The sequence below is a fragment of the Ambystoma mexicanum genome, chromosome 2q (genome assembly GCF_040938575.1).
Source record: "Ambystoma mexicanum isolate Mex_15411 chromosome 2q, UKY_AmexF1_1, whole genome shotgun sequence".
In the NCBI taxonomy this organism is placed as follows: domain Eukaryota; kingdom Metazoa; phylum Chordata; class Amphibia; order Caudata; family Ambystomatidae; genus Ambystoma; species Ambystoma mexicanum.
The window spans coordinates 1216212809-1216232550 of record NC_090924.1 but is presented as its reverse complement, the minus strand read 5'-3'; the positions used below and the strand labels follow the sequence as shown (position 1 = coordinate 1216232550).

The 19742-nt window shown below is 44.3% G+C and overlaps 1 protein-coding gene across 2 annotated transcripts in view; it reads left to right on the top strand.

The window, feature by feature from the left end:
- The first annotated feature begins 2195 nt into the window (after positions 1–2195).
- LOC138570050 (anterior gradient protein 3) overlaps positions 2196–19742 on the top strand; it is a 209858-nt gene continuing 192311 nt past the window's right edge. Inside the window, exon 1 of one of the 2 annotated variants that reach the window (XM_069648613.1) lies at positions 2196–2316. The gene's annotated coding sequence lies outside the window, so the exon portion shown is untranslated. The remainder of the gene's footprint in view (positions 2317–19742) is intronic. The other variant, XM_069648614.1, reaches the window with a different exon arrangement.

The window sequence follows — 19742 nt, the reverse complement described above, 5'->3', positions numbered from 1 at the left end:
GCTGTCAGGAGCTAAAATGAGTGATCACGAAGGAAACATTTAAGAATTTTGAGAGTTCACAAGCATGAGCGAAACAACCCCCAATACTGAAACTGCCATTTCTCTGCCGTGGTAATGCACTGCAGTGTGTTCCAATGTAAAGTGCATATTGTAATGTCATAATTTACGAACGCCACCTCTCCAACATTAACATTGGGAGCTATGTGGAATTGTACATGCATGTTAACTCTCTGCATATGTTTAAAGTAGACTTTACCACTCACATGGAGTAGTGATATTGTTTACGTGTGTCCCTCCTAAATATATTTCACTTTCCGTGAAATATTTGATGCAGTACATACTGCATAAATGCATGTATTTTAATGCTGAGATAGACGGGCTTGTACAGCTATCGGTGGGTATGTTGCTGGTGCTTGTTCTTGGAGGTTTGAGTAACACTGTTCAAGACCAGTTCATCACCTTTAAAGAGTGGCTAAATGTTTGAGGTCATACGAATGACATTAGTGTAGATCTGAAATTGTCGATTCTCTGACCTGAGTCACAGCAGCAAACTGGTCATTGTTACTAAAAATGAAGAGCAAAAGCAGACTAACATAACCAGGCCTGTTCGGGTTTGACCCTCTTATTGCTGTTTTCTGAGGTTCATGAAATTCTGCAGAAACCAGCATTGACAATTTTGTTAACTCATAGTCCCTACTCCCGCTGCTCAGCCCATGACACATGCATGAGATCACAGGTCGGGGGAGAGGGGTGCCAACGATGCTTCCCGCCTGGGGTGCAATCTGTTGTAAGACCGGCCCTGCCACCCACCCACCCTACATGAGGAACAGCTACGGCGAGGCCTGGCCGTCGACGTCGCTGGACGGCAAGGTAGTGTTTTGGTGACCAGTGATAAGAGACAGACTCCGAATGAGCCATTGCTAAGCCGGAAGGGTCTTCGCTCTTTCGGACCAGCGCCTCCTGGGAGCCTAAACGGCAGGGGAGTCTGGTGGTAGCAATGAGGGCTCAGCTTCCCCACAACAAGCGGCGCTCTCTCAGCTGAGGAAAACCTGAAGGAGCAGGCGGGTCTCAGACACAAAGGGCTTGGGGGAGTTGTGCCTATTATGGACTTTGGAGAAAAGGGGGAATCAGGTTTTGGAAACGGAGGAGCAGTCGATGCATCTTCAGAGCTATTTTCACCATTGTTTGCTGTGTTTATTATGTGTATAAATAAATCTGCGGCCTTTTTATGCCAAAAAGAAAACATTTCTCATTCTGCACCTTACTGGAGGGAAAGGAAGGGGCCTAAGCGAAGGAGCAAAGGTGATGTAAATTGGCATAATAAATGGACAAATGCCCAGGTTATGCGCCTGGTCATGGGTTCAGCAATGCGTTCGGTCTCAGGCGGAACCCCAAACCGTTCGTTACTAGGCTCGCATGGCGTCAACACGGCTCCTGTAGATGTGGGTACCAGGGCATGGACCGGAATATCTGAAGGTTCGTGAAGCGTGGTGCGTGGACAAGGACTCCTCTGTAGGGACCAGGTGGATCTTGGAGCTCCCAATTCTCGCGACTCCATGAACCCCGACTTCGCTGAGGACTTAGCAATTACAGTATGCAAACTATATATACAGATCCCCTTATATGTTATTGCTGTTTTTTTTTCCGAGAAGAAATTCAGGTAATCAAGTGGTTAAGCAATGTGTACAGTACACCTACCTGCAATGCAACCGTCAACAGTATTTTGTTTTTTGTTTTTTTTTAAACATGCAGCTCTCAATTTGAAATGCATGGAGTGATTGTTGATCCCTCCTCGTTTAAGGCAATTGTGACTTTGTGGCTGAAACAAATAGTGTGTACTAATTGCATTCCTCATACAAAGTGATTCTTATGTGTCGCTGCTATTTTACCGCCCCTTCTAATCTCTCGGCTCCAGTGACCCCCAGCTATTCAAGGTGAACAATAGGGACACACAGTCCCAACTTTCTGTGTTCTTCCGTTTCCATTGTAACTCAAGAAAACCCTGCGAAAAAAAGCACGCACACAGGCATCCATTTATCTAGTTCCCAAATGTGTTGATACCCGACCCCAGGCGAGGCCGAGAGAAGGCTAAGGTTCTGGCATGGGAACATTCCAATGGCAGGGTAAAGAAATGGGCGCGGCATGCCACCTCGCCCCTCCCACCGCCCCTGCTCTGCCCAGGTGACCACACGCTGGTTGCCATGGTGCTGGATTGTTCTGATCAGGTGTCCCAGTTATCTCTTTAAATCACGCCTCCTGGAGTTCAGCTTAGAAACTTGCCGAGCAAGGAGGACTTTAGTGCCTGAGCCTGCTGCAGTAAGTACACGATTTTCAGTGCTATCATCGATGTTTTAAAATGCTTATTTTATGATCAGCCGTGTCACTCGTTTTATTTCCAAATAAGATATCTGCAGAATGAAAAGACAACTGTAAAAGGGCGGTGGGAGTCTTAATATATCTGTACTTCCTGCAGCACTTCCTGGTAGTTCGAAACACATATAATGTTAATGTCAACAATATTGACATTAACATTATACACATCATATGGACTCGCTGTGATGTGTCCTGCAGGTCCCACCATATGGACAGTAACGCAGTGTGTAGTGTTATGTAGTAACCCCCAGTGTGATCTGTGTTATGGGCTGAAACAGCACAGACAGGAGGGAGAGCATTGCAACCTGTCAGCATTGGACTCGTTATCTGTTGCCTCGCGAAAAAGAGAGCAAACGTGGTCATTTTCAAGACATTTTGAAATGGAAATTACGCGCAGGCAAGTGAGGAATTGAACTATCTGAGCACTGCACCTGTTGCCCGCGACTGGCACCGAGGTCACGCAGAGCAGTGGCGCTGGCGCTATGAGCCCCTGGAGTAAGCATGAGCAGGCAAAACCAAAGCACGCGGAACAGCACATGCCGTGCACATTCTGAATAACTGGACGTCCCACGTCATGTTAGTGAAAACATAGCGTCCACAGCATAGACGCATAAAGGCATTGCTTCTGTTAATGCAGTTGAAACATGTAATCCAGCCGTGCACCTTCACCCATTCAGATGGTGTTACTGGGATCAGAGACCGCACATTGGACAGTGGCGTTTAAAGGAGGGATTGGTTGTCTGTGTATTAATCTGCACACTTAAAGACTTCACCAACCAACCACTTGTTTGATGTGAACCTAATCTAGTTTACTTGCCACTCGCGAGAACACCCTGAAGAGCAATTCATCCTTTAAGAGCAAATGAATGGACCTCTGGTGTTCGCTACAGCAGCATGAAACAGTCCAACACGTGTGCGTTTCTAAGTGCGCAGTTAATAGGCGCGGTCGGTAAACTGTCACCGCAGGGTAAAGTGCTTAGATAGGTTGCCGTTTAACGGCCGCTGAAGGGGAAATGCAAGGAGTGCTGTGGTTGTGTGTTTGCTTACTTCAAGCAAAGTTGACCAGCTTGCCCGTACAGCACCAAGGAGACCGCGGGCTACACCCCAGGGTGCGGGTGCGGGTGCGGTTCGACCTTGCTAGACCACTGCAGGAAATTCTGCGTGCTTGTCGGTCTCGGGCTGGGTGCGGTTGCCCTGCTCTTCTTTGTGTCTTAGATTCCAATGAATGGGAACTTGGGTATTTTTTTTTTACTCAGAAGCTGGGTGCAGTTGGCCTTGGATGCGCAGTTAATATATACGCGTACACCCATGCAGGACACGGATTCACAGAACGTTTTCCAATGGACTGCGCCATTATAACACGCTTCTGTGAATCAGGCCTTCAGTACCTGCCTGATTCTGCCGCTAACCATCGCTGCTCACTGCCCAAAGTGGCGAATGTCCTACACAAACTCAGCTTTCGTGTTTGAAATGACAGTTCCCTCTGCAGAGAAACTGTCATAGCAACCACCACTTTAAATAAAAAAATAAAATGTGCAGGAACCCCACGGATTCTGAGGTGGTTTCCAGGAGCTGGGGACCAATCCTGCTTTCTACACCACAAACACCTGTACACTTCCCAAGGTTCGGCAAGCTGACAAGTTTCTTATTCACCAAAATGTTTCGCGAAAATGTCAGTAAATTATAAAACTGTCGCCGGCATTCTGGAACAGCCTCAGTTTCTATTACCTTGTAGGGCTGTGTACATTGCCGAGGAGTTACCCCTGAACAAGTTGCTTGCTGCCCCTTGCTGACTCCCCTTTCACACACTGCATGGGCTGACAAGAAGCAAAGCACTCCCACCCGAATTTCCACCTCTGTGCATCAGTCACGTTGCGGGCCGTTTCTGTGTCAGGACTCAACGGTTCAATGTGCTTGGTACAGCGCAACACCTCGAAGGTAATGCTTTTTTTGCGTGCATTTCAAGTGTAGGAAGAGAAGAATCCATTTGCACAGCCTCTGCTATTGTTGTGATCATCACTAGGACTGTTGCTGTGCTGTAAGGTGTGGACTGTACTCAGAACCAGACTCTCAGGTCCATGTACAATTAGAAAAATGTTGTTCCTTGGAGGAACAACACTTTCCATAAAAGCACTGTGTTCTGTGAAAAAAAGAATGTGTTGTCGGGGTATCAACGCCTGGACTCTTGCATGTGCCTGATCTAAGGCTTAACAGCAGCAGCAAAGTGTTAACAAGGGAGACATTGGGCCTCATTACAAGGTTGGAGGGAGCCTTGCCGGTGAAGGCTACCTCCAAACTTGCAAGAAAGTCCAGCAACTGTGAATGGGCAATTACCGGGGTATTCCGGCCCTTTTGAGGGTGCCGGAATTGGGTGCCCATAGGGCTCAATGGGAATGGGGATGCCTGTAGCACCGGCACCGTTAATAACAGTGCCTGTGACACAGGCATGCTGTGCTCACGGGTGCCTTAGGCACCCGCAAGCACAACTCGGAGTTTGCCGGTCTGGATACAACAGTACCAGCAAGCTTACCGGTACCGTTGTGTCCGGACCAGCAAGCTCGTAATGAGGCCCATTGTCCGGCTAAAGATTGTGCAGAACAAGAAAACATTTGGGCACAATATATCTATAAAAAAAAATCCAGCAAACATGTTTTGAAATGTAAATCTATCCATCCCAAACATGTTTTGTCGTGGATTGCTGTAGCCAAGGTTGTGTTTTTAACACTTACCTACAGAAAGCTAATTAAAACCACTTATCGCCAATTGATGCAATCATTCTGCTTGTGCAGGTAATTGTACGCACCAAAAAAATAACAGTAACATCACACAACAGTGTCTTACAATGTACCCCTGGAGAAAAATGTCGAAAACCTCAATAATGAAATGAATGAAATGGTAACCTTGGAATCACTCTCACTGCTCATGACTCATCATAATGGACCTGGTGCATATGCAGCAATACCCACATGAAGCAGCACCTAGCGAGCTACCAGTCTGCCAGACTGATCTGACACTGTATGAAAGAATTACAGCATAGCTATTGTGTTAAATTAATAAATAATGCCGCATTTTGTGGGGCCCGCAGAGGCCGGAGTAAAGCGAGGAGACATTACCATCTGCTAATGGCTCAGGTAAGCGGGCATTATTGCTATTGGAACATCCTGTCCAATGAAGATGGAAGGTTCTCTTTAAAATTAGGAGAAACAAAGGAGGAACATTTGGAATGTTGGTACACATTACTAAAATCAGCCATCATGGCCCTCTGCCAGTGTGTTATCTTCCAGAGAACTGACAGCATTCCAATGTTCTAATGAAGGTTCATTCACACTCAACCGGCATGAAATGATGACCAACAAGAGCCAAAGTCTAAATAAACAAAGGTGACGTGTTTGGAAGGTGAAACATTCAGGTCCTGATTGCGAACTGAAAATCACAAAGATAGGTACAATTAACTAGGGAATCCATAATGTACTTGGAGCAGACCACACTATCTGCGATCAGCTCAAAACACAGCTCTGATGTGTGACATTGCTTTCCGTATTGTGTAATCGTAGGCGTCCAGCACAATAATGAAGACACATTGGGCCCGATTCATGGAATATTTGCCCGGTTCAATGTAAATTCACACTGCCAGACAGTGACTTTGCACTGACCACACATACCCTCATTCATGGAACCGTGCAAAGTGTATTATTGCAGTGCAAAGTCAGTGCATAGTCTTTTTTGCAGTACAAAATGACTTTGCCCGGACTTTGCACGGTTCCATGAATCAGGGTTTGTGTCGGCAGTGCAAAGTCACTTTTCAGCAGTGCAAAGTCACTCTAAACTGGGCAAATATTTCATGAATCGGGCCGGTCGTTTTTAGTAGGGGCTCATGGGCAGGAATGCGAGCCAGTTTGGCATGCTAGGGTGCCTGGGATACGTAGTCTCAAATGCAATACCAATGCCAAACAGGGTTTGACCCCAACGAGTAAAGGGGACAAACAAGGAAGTGAATCTCACTTCTGAAATGGGCGAAATGCTGCAGATCTCTCGACAGCGGACTCTGCATTTGCAAAAAATGGGGTGAGAAACATGGATATCACAATGAAGGAGAGCGAAGAGAAACACCTGTACCTATTGTTATAATTTGAACACAATCGTTCAGTCAACATTGGAGTGCACTTCTAGCAGTAATCCATCCTTCAGCTTTGAGTCAAGTCCACTGTATGTTTCCGATGACTGTAATCTGTCCATTACAGCCCATTGCAAATCAGTCCCAGTCTGTTTATGGAGTATAACGTCCTGTACTACTTTAGAAGATATCCTCCCTAGTGGTGTGGCCAGTATACATCAGGCACATGGACATGTCAAGCGACACATACATGTACACTAATTACAAGTCGAGAGGCGTCGTCTTTCCCATTGGACATTGCTGTATTCACGATTGGGGGGCTTTGTGGTTGCCTTACACGCTAGACAATGCCCACGGGGGTAGTGTCCGCAGGTAGGCAGCAGTCTGGTGGGTTCCGTGGAAGCCTTGACAGGATTTTGCCACATGCTTCTGCCCATCTTAGAGGCCTACTGTGTAATTGTGTTAATCTGCCAGCTGGTTTTTATGACATGCCACTTCCCACGCAGCGGATGATAAGCTGTGTTGCTTGCAGGGCCAAAGGTGGTTATCCATGACATGTTGCTTTCCAGTTCACTTTAGGTGTGCACTGCAGGAGTGCCTCGGACCGCCTGCGCCCTTTTAAATAGAGCCCCCATCACTTTGGTTTGAAAGCCTCTCTCTATAAATGTATTCTGCACTTTGCAGGCTTCTTGCTGAAAATCTTCAATTTTAGTGTAATTAATTATGCTTCACAAATTATCTATAAATCAGCGAATTTTTCGAACTCACGTAGTTACAAGTGTCCGAAAGCAGAAGAGCACTTCTATCTGTGGGCTTGAGGAATGATTTTGTGAACAGTGTGATGTCCTCGTGGCAAACATGAATACGTTGTTGATAGGTGCACACCTACCAATAATGTATGCATTAGTTGGGTTCACCCATGTGGGTGGAGTGTCATATTCACCCCTTCTCCTATGTCAAAACACCAGTCATATTTATAGAAATGGGCCATAAAGGACCCCTGCGTGTAAATGCGTGTTTTTAGTGGTGAGATCCGGTTGGGAGAAATGAATAGAAATGCTCGTGCGTTTTTAATACTTCGATGTGACGGCTTACAGGGGTCTCTCTAGACCCCTGACATCATTGTGTTTTAACTCGTACATGTGATCGAAAAAGGAACGAGAGGAGTAGTTGAAAGAGACACTTGTCAGGGGCACCTGAAAGTCTATTATTTTGTGTGAGGTAGGGCCCGCAAAGGTATTTCCGTGAATCTCAACAATCCGTCAGAAATACAGAAATTGATTTTTGAGGAACCACTGCATGCAGTTTGCGTGCATTTTTATAAATCTGCTTGTGCATATCACACGCATAGATACGATATGAACAGAAACGGACATTACAAACAATACAAAAGAACACAAGGAGAATGTATTACAGCACAAAAGAGTCCACCACCATTGTACCAAGCAGCAGGCAAACAAAGTTAAGCCCTGTAAAGCAACATTCAGCAAATCGCTCCCCATCTTAAACGGTTTCAGTGCCCCTTACAAAATGGCTGCTGTTGTAACAGAGATTTGGGCAGGATACATTAGTCAAGCGTGGCCATGCAGCTGACTGACTCCAGACCCCTCTCTTCATGCATCTACAATAGCTTCCACTGGTAGGGAGCTAAGCTTCCTCCAGGAAGACACAAAAAAGCCTGGAATGGAAACAAGAGGAGCAAATGGCAGATCTTGGATGAAAGACATTTTTCTGGGAAGACTCCTTCTGGTTTTTCACTTTACATTGATTGTATTTTGGATGTTTCATGTGTAAATGTGTACTGTGGTCTCATGATAGTAGGTTTTGTGCTGAATTGTAGGAACATTAAGAATGCCGACACTGTACGGCTGGAAGAGTCATACTGGATAATTTATGTCCACTTTCAAATTCACCTGACAAAAATACGTAAACGAGTACAAGCTAAAGCACATGTACATACAAGCAACTTTACACATTTAGGACGGGCGATGTGTACGCAACTATGTGGTTGCAGCTGGAGCCCCACCACCCTCACAGAGCAACTTATTAGACATGCTCATACACTGCAGATCAATTGTGAGAACCAATCACTCTAGTTGAGGAAAATTAGTTATATAAGCACTGCTCCGAAGTGAGAGGAATCAGCCCCCTACCAGCACTTGACACATGATGTCTGCACTTACCCTTGCACTTGCCACCAGCTGGCCGCACCTTTTATTGATTATTTATTGTTTTTATTTATTCTATTTATTTTTACTGTCGATCCCATGTACTGCACTGCCTCCTCTCCTTCCACGTCACACTTTTTCCCTTCCCCCTTCCCCTGCACTTGCACAATCACAATGTCACCTGGCCTAGTAAGATCATTGTCTCTGTCTTCCATCTCTTCCCCTCCCTTGCCTCGTCGCACCTTGAAGCACTTGTGTATAGGCGCGTTATAAATGCCATATCTTATCATATCATATCATATCATATCATACTATATAAAATATAGACCATGACTAAAGTATTACTGAATCGAACAACTAACTCTGACATAGGCCATCCATTACCTGTCATTTCACTTTGCATACACAAAATTGGCAGAGTGGATGTGAATCCGGTCAGGCCGGTCTACACTTTTACGCAGAACATTGTATTCAACACCAAAAACAAACTAAACAAATCCTAGGTTTTTAGTGTGATGGAACCGAATCCTTATAGGCGGAAATAAAGCAGATACCAAAACACAAAAGGAGCGGATAAAACCCAGGTGGGAAGAAGTAGGTAAATCAAATTCCACGGTGGCAAGCGCAACTGGTGACAGGTATCGGCTTCATTGTGTGCTGAATCATAAGACGCTCACATCCCAAAGATCGATGAAAGAAGGGGAGGGGATAACCTAGGTATGGAAGCAAAGGTTGTTGCAATAGGCACCGAACTGCAGAAGGGACGGGCTGCAGAAATGCAACTAGCGAAAAGAAGTGCACACTCAGCAAGAGACATACTGCACTTCAGCTTATTAGAAAGGTTGCATTTCTAAGGGAAGGTATACTGATCCCATGAAGAATTACATCTCAGTAGAAGTCAACATAAGGATGGGTTTATCGCCATGCTTCAGTTTGAATTTGATGGAATTCGAATTGTTAATACCGACAAACTCAACTTATTTTTGTAGATTATACATATAGCCAGATTTGATTTGTATACATGCACGACAATCTTCTCTATCTTATTTAACAGTTGTTATCCTAAAACAGTCACTTGACAAAAGCAGGGATAAAAGAGACTACAATCTCAATATGTTTAAAACTGACTGAAATAAAAAAAGAAAGGGGACTCTTATATATACATATATATACAGTTATTAAAAATCATCTATAGTCAATATCCTGAAACATTATACTATATAGCAAATACATGAGATGCACACAAGTTAAGAAACATTTCTCATAAATTGTAATCAGGTGATGCATACAATTCATATTGTTGCCTTCCATTAAAATGTTCCACAATACATCAATACTTTCGACAGAGAGCAGATTGTTATAAAAATTTAATGGCCTGCCTCCTTATAGTGCACAAACTTTGACATTGCTTCATGATGTGCTCAGGAGATTCCATTTCTAATTTACCGCACAATCTACACAGGCAATTTTGACGTTCAATTCCAATTTTTACACCCTTAATTTCAAGCACTCTAGTGGCATACATTTTAAAAATCAAATATTGCCTAATCAAATGACTATTTTGGTAGGCATCAATATACACAGAGACCTGGATGCGTTCCATTCAATACCCTAAGTAGGGACCATTATTTACGGTTGAGGCTTGTTGGACCAAATATGTCTCTTTGCTATAGTCAGCAAGGCGACATATAATTATTTTCTTTTGTAACAAAAGTGTAACTTCATTGCTGCTTTCAGCTACTTCAACCACCTACTTTCTAGGGCACGTCGCTAGCGTCCCCATAATCCCCAATCAATCACAATTTTCGATTTTACATGCAGCAGCAAAAAACTCATCCATAAGCGTACGATTAGCAAGGCGAAGTAATTCTGCGTAACACATGAATGCCTTTTTCTATCTTGGCCAACTCACGAGTGTGCTCAAATTCCAAACATATGTATTCAATTGGCAGGGACCTAGGCATCCTAAATAGCATTCATAAAATGTATCCTTGAAGTGATTTCCTCTTGTGCCGGTACTTTTTGCCCCACACCTCAACTCCATACAACATACACAGCACTATCTTTGCTGTTTGTAACAGCATAATGGTTTTAATAGAGCAACCTCCATGCCTGCTGATGAATTTCTTAATACATGGGCTGTTCTCATACAGCTGTCAAGCGTTTCTCTCCAATGAATGGCCCAGTTTAGCTTATCGTCAACCATGACACCCAAATATTTGTAACTTGAGACTGTGTCTATGGGCTGTTTATCAATGTACCACACTTTTTTTGCTTGACATTCTTTTTTGCCATGAACATCATAGTTTTAGTTTTACTTATGTTGATGCGAAGACCATTTGTCTTAACAAATTGGCTCAGGATGTCTAACATATATTGCAAACCCCAAAGGGTATGATCCAGAAGGATCAGGTCATCAGTGTAGCCGAGCCAGCCAATTCTCAACGTTCTTATTTTCACTGGACGACGATAGACACTCATTGAAAACTGCAGCTAGATCAGCTAAATACAGGTTAAATAGAGTCGCCGCCACTATGCATCTTTGTTTTACTCCTCGGGTGGCTTGGAAGGCGTTAGAGAGTCTTCCATCTCCATTCAGTCTAATTCCTAGACTCGTCTCCTAGTGCAGCTGCATAAGCAAGGTTAACAGGCCATGAAGAATCTGCCAAGCTACCAATTTGAACCAGAGACGATTCCTCATGACCGTGTCAAATGCAGCACTAAAATCTATATATGTTCCGCATACCGGAAGATGAGACCTGGACCATGCGTATTCTATAGCTCTTACTAGAATTATCAAATTCTGGACAGTGCCTGAGAGAGCTCTAAAACCCAATTGGTTCGCAGGAAGGATGTTGTTTTCCATGATCCATTGGTTCAGTCCATTGAGCAAGACTGGCAAATATTTTTACTGGGCTGTCCAGCACCGCCAGCATTCGATAATTGGTGGGATCAGTCCTACTCTGTTTCTTATACAATAGAAGAATATTACTTTCCCTCCATGATGGAGGGACCTTTCCAGCTCTATCAATATGTTCAAATAGAATGTACAGAGCTTTAGCCAAGATACTTAGTGACATCCTAACCAGACCATTACAGGTGTCATCTGGACCTGCTATGCGAGAAGAATGAAGGTTCTCAATAATCTTTCTAATATCTAGTCTTGAGGATTTGCATTTCCATATTTCTGTTATATGTAGGTCATCTACATCAATAGGAACTGCTCCCCCTAAGGGTTTACCTATATTCGTTTCCCAGACCTGCTCAAGTACCTTATTCATAGGGAGGTCTTTTTTTACTGTCCCCCTTATGACAAGCCATAGTGTTGTTATTATTTGTTGCATGGTTTGCAAGCTGCATCCAAAGTTCCTGTCCACATCTCAACCGATGTGATTGCATCCATCTTCAAAAAGCTGTTTTGAGCAATTTAATTGTTTTAGGTATTTCCATGACAGCACATTCTGCCCCGGCATTCGCAAGAGTTTCAGCGATGTCTTGTCTGAGACACCATTTAGCTATTTGTATTCACTTTTCATAACCCTGGCCCTTGTTTTTTCTAGCATTCCGTCTTTCACGCTTACTCTTTATATTGCGCATTAGTTTTGTTGTGTCTTTAATCTTAGAGGTTAATGCTATAATGTCAAGTAGCAGATCAGACCTAACACAGGCTTGATTCGATTCCCATTTAGTCCTATATTGTGTAAACTCCCTCACAGCTACAAGTATTGCCCTATCTAACTTAGTTTTACTCCACTGGATATGATTTTCACCTTGCTTAAGATATATATGTCTCCAATAGAATCATATTGGTCGTTTCTTTCTGTGTATATTGATCTGACGGATATTGGCATATGATCACTATCATGTCTTATCAGTACAGCCATATCTTCTACTATGCTCCTGGCTTCGGGATTAGCAGAGAAATAGTCGATTGTTGACGCTGTCCTTCTGCTTATCCTAGTGTCAGCTTTTTGTACATCTCCCCCTCTGTATCCATTAAGCATCTTTAGGTTAAACGTGTAAAACATTTTTGCCCATTTTCTTCCCTGGATGTTGAATTCAGTAGAACTTTAGATTGCAGACTCCTGTAAACCGGGAAGACCTTCCGGGGGAGTGCCCATCTTTGCATTAAAGTAACCAACAACAACCAGATAGAAATACTATAGTCAAGCTGGGCCAAGAGTCTTTTGATTATTGCAACATTACTCTTGCTGAATACTGAGTTGGATGATCATAGATATTAATGAGCACCATCTCACTACATCCTGGAACATCACATGTCATTTTTACGAGTTGGACCATGGGAGATATTTCACTAGATTCGGTTATGCACCATGGATGCTGAACAGATACCAATAGTCCACCTTTTGGTCTCCCTATTGGTCCTTTTGATGCTAAAACATGGGCCCTGCTACTGTCATCTATCTCACATATATCCATCATCCAGGTTTCTTGGAGCGCTTCCAAGGTGAACAAATGTAAATTTGCCAATAACCCTTCGGGGGCCGACAGGTCTGAGAACCCTCTAATATTCCACGAGCTCAGCAAATTATTGTTGTGAAACAATATAAACACATTTGTGTATAGGCGCTATATCAATAAACTATCATATAAACACGGTTGCACAAAGTAAGCTTTAAAAGCAGATGGCAACCATTGCCAATAGCCATCGGACTTCTCACCACCATTCTGGGTCACAGATTATTTTTCTTCTCTACCCCTAGTAGTAGGAGCCTCACTAACATCAGGACGTATCATCTGATTATTACCTGGTTACTGGCATGGCATATGATGCTTATTGCTTGGAATTCCGTTTGGTCTCCACCCTATATTTGACCGTATTCATGTATGCAGTCCTACTTTTATACCCATATCGAAAAAAGGTCAGCATCATATTTCAAGGCATACTCCAAAGTCGTGTCCGAAACAAACCAAATGTTGGTTATGTTTTTTTTTAGTTCAACTAGTTGATCCACTATCAGAATATCATCAGTTGTTATACCTCTGAGGGGGACAACACTATGTAGGACACTCAGTACAGTCGCTCCATTAAGGAGAGGGTGCCCTTCTTTCTCACTCTTATGTTGGAGTTGTAACACTTTTACTCTTTCACCTTGCTCACCAATGATGCTATTCTCAGCTTTTCATATTATTCTCATGGCATCGGTAACCTCAGTAGGACAAATAGGCTGAGTAGTAGCAGCGATTAACTCTACATCATCCCCAATATCTATATGTGAGCACAGCTTTTTTGATACCTCAGGTATTCCCTCAAACCGACATTGTACATCTTCCATGGCAATATCCTTAAGGCCTGCATTCAGCCGTTGCTTTTTTTTCCCTCCAAATTCACGTACTGCCACACCGTTGGACGTGTTACCAATCTTACTTGCTTTACCACCATCCTGTGGTGTTATAACCACATATTTACATTTGACCTTCGTGGATTGGAGGTCAGTCATCTCAACCCCATCTTTTGGTAATATTCCTATCTCAGATGATTCTTTGGGGATTTTGTTCTATTCTTACAATCATATGATTCGAATTGTGTTCACTACACACAGGATCCGATTAATTGATTGTCATAACCATTATACTTGTATTCACCGCACATGCGTTTTGTTTGTTTCTTGGAGCCTTATTGTTGTACATCATTGCTTGAAATATTTTCTTTTTTTTCTTTTCCGCTTAATACACCATTTTCCAGCAACTGTATACAACTGTATTCAGCTCTATCACTGCACAACCTTTTTGGCAGGTCTGGGGGGCCACAAGTGCTGCACAATCTACAGCTCCGCCAGTGGGAGTTCCACCACCAACTGTCCCACCAGAGGGTGCCAAGGATACACAAATGTTGCGATTTGTTGGCTCTGACGGGCATATAATGATGTCTGCATCGTCTACTAGGGTTTCCGTCTCCTGGTCTCTAAGTGTTATTCTGCTCAACTCAATTCAATAGTAACTGGCACATGTCCACCTGATTATGAGTTTTCTTGTTACTGCCCTTTCATAGGACCTTATTGAGGAGTAACGGGATTAACGAAGGTGGTAACTCCGGCGGCACAATTACTACAATTTCTTGTGGATTAAATACTTCCTATTACAAGCAAGGGATTGTCTTGCCTACGGATGGTATTACCATCTACTTTTAATGCTGCCCCTACACTTTTATTGAGGCCTTTAGTTCCAATATCATAATAAATAATACCATAGACACTATGTACTCACTCTATTTTATTTATTTATTTTGGCATTTATATCGCGCACTTAGCCCATGGGCATCAAGGCGCTATGAAAGAAGAAGGGAAACAGATTATTAATTCAATTTTAAAATACTCTGCATTTCATGCCACAGATATTATGAATGTATTACAAATCGATTGTATTTTTGTGATTTAATTTCATTTTATTTGGAATTTAGGAATGAAATTAAGCACTTTGAAACACATTGCGTATATGCGCTATACAGTGGCATAACACAAAATGTGGGCCCCCCCTACAAGCCATGCTGACGGGGCCCCCCAAGCTCGGCAAAAAAATCATGGGTCGTGCCACACTCTGGGCCGGCCTGTATCATCACGCTTGCACAATACGCATGAACGTGCTGCTGAAGGGGTATACCGCACACTGTACCAGGAAAAAGATATAAATATGTGTTTTAATGCAATATACAGCACACTTTCTGAGAAAAATTGGCTAAAAAGCCAGAGTGTTTGCCATTGTTTTGTAGGGTAAAACCAATCCAATACATGCAAATCATGCGTTGCTATTAAAAATGCCATGCCACATTGAAAACATGTCCCACTGGCTGCACAATGTAGACCAGTGTAGACACATTATAACATTACAGTAAAGCATGCCAGGCCACATTTAGACATACCTAGACTGGTTGCGCAAAAATGCCAGTCGAAGCAATAACACTCATCAAGAAGAGAGCACACATTGAAGCCTGGGTCTCTGCTGCCTCTAACAACACGGCCAAACTCTTTAAAATCTGCATGGAACTGGTCAATCCTGTTGCGGTCTCCACCTCTCCTGTACCCTCCCAGACCCTCTGTATGGCTCTGGCCTCTCACTTCTCTGCTAAAACTCAGGACATCCTGTCCACTATCTCCTCTTCCTCTCCCTATCTTGGCCCCCCTTTGGCCATCTCTACCTCTCTTCGTCCTTTCTCCTTTTTCTCTCTGACAACACCTGGCAAGGTTTCTAGACAAGTCTGATCCATGAAAGTACTATCCAAACGGTGCTACCATGCTCCTCCAGAACCATCAAGGACCATATTGACACCCTCGCTGCACCTTGGCCGATTTCTGTAATCACTCTTTCACCACTGGAACGTTCCCTCTCCCCTTAAGCACTCCCTTGTGCACCCACTCCTCAACACGCCATCTGTCGATCCTACCTGTCAGGCAAACTATCGCCCGATCTCCATCACCCCATTCCTGGGCAAACTCTTGGAAAAAAGATGGCCATTTCCCATCTTACTCTCCACATTGAATCTGTTGGTTGTCTCCATGACCATCAGTCTGGCTTCAGAGCTGCCAGAGGCACCAACACCTCTCTCCTGAACACCTGTGAAGATCTGCTCTCTAACCTTGATTCCAGCATTCCTTCTGTCCTAATCCTCCTTGATCTTTCCTCTACTTTCGACACAGTCAACCATGCCATCCTGATAAATCGACTACGTGAGAACCTGGGCATCACAGATCAGGCCTTGGAGTGGCTGACCTCCTTCCTCTTGGACTGCCCCTCCCAGGCCAACTTGGTCCCTTTCTCTCTGCCACCTCTCTACCTGTGGCATTCCCTAGGGCTCTATCCTCTCACCCTTGTTTTTCAACCTCTACTTGGCCTCTTTGGCCTACCTTCTCCTCTAACTTTTAGTGTTATGGGGATGGCTCTCAGCTTTCCTTCGGGCTCCTCTCATCTCTTGCTCATTCCTGACTGTCTATCTGTGATTTAGGATTGGTGCACCACCAATGATATCTACCGTAGTGCCATTAAGATGGAGATCCTTCTCATTGGGACCCCTTGTTAGGCGGAAACCTGTGCAGTTCCCTCTGGGACCACTGCAAAAGATTTAGGACTACAGGTGTTTGGCAGTAAACCCACTTGGTAGCAGTCTGTACCACACAGATTCACTTGGTAGCTGTGGCTGAGCAGTCAGACTTCCCTCAAGAAGAGTTAAGCAGTATGTGGAGTATACAAAATAGGGCAATTCTTCACAGTAAGACAAGCAAACACGCAACAAGGCTTCAGTGTAAAGATATAAAGGTATTTATTTATAACGGCACATCTATCGAAAACACTTTGGCACTATCACGGCAAACCAGTCAAATACAATTACTCTATGAAGAGAACAGATCAATCCCCCTAACAATAGTTCGACAAATCTAGGTTCTACCAGCATCACTTATTTGCAGACAGAGGTGTATGCCTCAACCTAGATGGCACTCTAATATTGGTTAGGACGGGAGAGAAAAATAAGCAGGTTACGAAATCAACACAGTTCAATAATTCACAGGAAAAATGCAAGGCAAGAAGACAAGAACCACGATAGATCATTAAGTTCAGAGGCCAGGCCCACTCGGAGAGAGGCAAGGAGATATGTCCCAAAAGTCTCTAGTGGAAATGCGTTCGAGTCTTTGTAGCAAATTGTTATCGGCAGATTGAATCAGTTCAGAACAATACGTGAGAAAGTTTGGAGGCGACCCAACGGAAAGGAGAGGATTAAGACACCTCACTCAAACCGATCGAAAGGGAAGCCAGGCAGACACGGTACCTTGTTTGTGGAGAGACAGCTCCGGCGGGGGCATTTGTTCCTGATGGTGGATGCACGTCCGGTCTTTGCCAAGAGAAGAGAGGATCTCGTCGTCGAAGGAAAGTTGAAGATCATTGCACCACCAGGGAAGAGACCAGCTGCGGAGTGCTCCGTCACAAGGCACCACCTTTTGATCACGGTACAGGGGTAATGGCTATCCGGTTGCAGAGGTGCTCTGCACGGGCAATTCGACCACTGCGTCCTGAGGCGAAGAAAAAGCAAAAGGGACTGGTTGTTCCCACCAGTCAGGGGAAGAGACTCTCCGGCAGGGAGATCTCCTCTGTCGTCGGGAAGTGGTGAGTCGGTTCGGCAGGGCTCCACCGGAGGTGTCGTCATTGCAGGTCGGCTCAGCTTTACCCTCGTCGGTTTCTTAGGTCCTGTGGTGACTTCTGAAGATCCATTCCCAAAAGCCCTGCTTTTATGCAGAAAACCCCCATTCATTCAGCCTAGCTGTCAATCAACACATGCTAAGTGGTGAGCGGGGAGGCTCACCACTTGGGCCAATCACACCAGAGTGCGACCGGAGTTGGCAAGGCAACTCGGTTCAGGGTGCCTAAAGCCCCTCCCACACCCCTGTGGTAACCCAGACAGAATGGCACCACTTTGGAGGGTCTCTGTACAGAGCCCGCCAAAAGTGGAAGAAAGGGCTCAACCTTTGGTTTAGGAGTCACAGAGATGAACACAGACGCCATTTTAAAAACCGAGTTCTGGCAGAAAATACCATCCGATAGACTTATTTAAGATAAGTAGACCGGTGGTATGTTAGAGATTAACGAGAAACAGTATCAATCTCTAACAATGGGAAGAATCCCATAGGGTTATATTCGGGGTCGAATATAACAAGTAGTTTCCACTGCCACCAGCCAAAACTCGACGAGGGGGGATGGGACAGTGCCCCCTCGAATAACAAACCTAGGAGTAATCGAATTTCCCCTACTAGTACGTCCACAATAGGATGGTTTGTACTAGTTCTGTTAGTAAATTTAGGTCTAGTAAAGCCAATGGTGACTTTACATGCCCGGGGAGACAGTAGTCCCCGGGTATGGAGTCTATGATGGAGGTCCGCTAGGACGCCCCAGTGTTACAGCACGTAGGGTGCGGTGTAACGCACATAGCAAAACATATGAGACCCTATGGAGTAAAAGACCCCATAGCCCATAGAACACATTGACATTCAAAGGAATTACACACATTCATGTCCAAGAGTAGGAGAAAAAGAGTCTCACTCTTGGCAGGATGGAAAAAACAAACTCCAGAAATCCAGCAAAGCTGCTGGGGGACTCACTAGGTTAGGAAATTCAGCCTAAACAGAGAATTCTCCCTAACACTGCCCCCTCCCCAGACCAAGGGACAGGAGGATTTAATCCACTCCTGGATGAATCTCATACCTCTAGTCGATGACATACATCCTAGAGAGACCATCAGCTTTTTGGTGGTGACACCCTGACCTGTGCTTAATGGTGAAATCAAACCCTTGCAGGCAGATCGACCATCTCAATAGTTTTGGGTTTTCCCCTTTCATTTGCATTAACCATCTCAAGGGTTGGTGGTCAGTCTGAATGACAAAAGTAGAACCATAAAAGTACGGCCTAAACTTCTTCAGAGCCCACACGATAGCAAAGCACTCTCTTTCAATTGTTGCCCACCTTGTTTCAGGATCCTTCAGCTTGCGGCTGATGAAGCAAACGGGGTGCTCCCTACCTTTCCCATCCAGTTGACTGAGTACGGCACCTATTCCTACATTTGAAGCATCTGTCTGCACAATGAAGTGTTGGCGGTAATCAGGAGCTCTGAGTACTGGGGCTTGGCAAAGAGCCTTTTTCAGGTTTTCAAAAGCCTGATTGCACTCCTCGTTCCATCTAACCTTTTTAGGAAATTTGGGCGAGGATATGACATTCAGTGGAGAAGCTATGGTCCCATAGTTCTCTATGACATTCCTGTTGTACCCAGTGAGGCCTAGGAAGGCTCTCACTTGGGTTTGAGTAGTAGGTGTTGTCCAATTTTGCACAGCTTCAATCTTACTGAGCAAAGGCCTTATTTCTCCACCTCCTACCTCATGTCCAAGGTAGACTACCTTACTCTGTCCAATTTGGCATTTACTCGCCTTTATGGTCAGATTGGCTCGTCCAAGAGCCTGCAAAACATCTCTCAGGTGGGCTACATGTTCTTCCCAGGAATTGCTGAACACTGCGATGTCATCCAAGTATGCCATGCAGAAGTCCTCCATCCCATTCAGAACCTGGTTTACCATCCGTTGAAACGTAGCAGG